Source organism: Fukomys damarensis, unplaced genomic scaffold (genome assembly GCF_012274545.1).
Source record: "Fukomys damarensis isolate Sample0158 unplaced genomic scaffold, DMR_v1.0_HiC HiC_scaffold_6, whole genome shotgun sequence".
NCBI classification, from domain to species: Eukaryota; Metazoa; Chordata; class Mammalia; order Rodentia; family Bathyergidae; genus Fukomys; species Fukomys damarensis.
In genome coordinates this window covers 42,136,832-42,137,735 of record NW_022900918.1, presented here as the reverse complement: position 1 = coordinate 42,137,735, position 904 = coordinate 42,136,832, and positions in this window count along the sequence as shown.

Below are 904 nucleotides of genomic sequence, written 5' to 3'. Positions count from 1 at the left end.
AAAAAGAAAAAAGGGGCCTGGGATGTCACTCAATCCACAATACTGTAAAATTAGTAATTAACAAAGACTCTATCTGTGAACTCAGACCCACATTGCAAATCTGTCACTGTCTGCAACACACCCTGGAGAGGCAGAGGGGGACACGCTGGGTCGTCCTCTGCCCTGGGTTCAGGCCCCCTGTAAGAGAGAGAAAGGTGCCCAGAGGCCACCAAGGGCCACGTCTCCCACATGACAAACAGACCTGCCACAGATACATGAAGCTGTCCCATGGGTTCCCGCCCAGCAGGCTCCATGACCACAAAGCCCACACAGCCTCACACCCAGAAAGGGGGCTGGAAGTGAGCACCTATTTCCAGCTGCCACTGGGGACAGAGACCAAGGACCCCATGACCCTCAGTCCCCAGACCCCAAGGGCAGGATCTGCCTCAACAGCTGCCTCATGCAGTGCCCAGGCAGGAGATCCAGAGGGAGCGGCCCTTCCCCTAGAAGCCAGCTGCTAGGGAAGCGAGGAGAGCTGCTCTCAGCGTGACCAGGCCCTGGCCTGCGGCTCTGAGTGTGGGGCACAGGGCAGGGGCCGCATTTCTTCCAGGGCACACCTCCATGGACTGAGCAGCCTTCCCAGACCCTCCTCCCTCAGAGAGGGAGGTATGTGTCGTGCTGCTGTTTTGAGGTTACATAGGCAGGATCTTTTTAAAAATATTTACTGATAGATAAATAAAAACTGTACAGAGTAGCCACATAAGACAAGCTTGAAATACAGACTCCACAGGGTGGCTAAGTGGAGCTAACTAGCACATGCACACCTCACACCCTCAGGCCATTCTTGGCTTTTGGGGGTTTTTTTAAAGAATACTTAAAAATTACTTGGATTTTTTTTTTTTTTTTTTTTTTTTTTTTTTTTTTT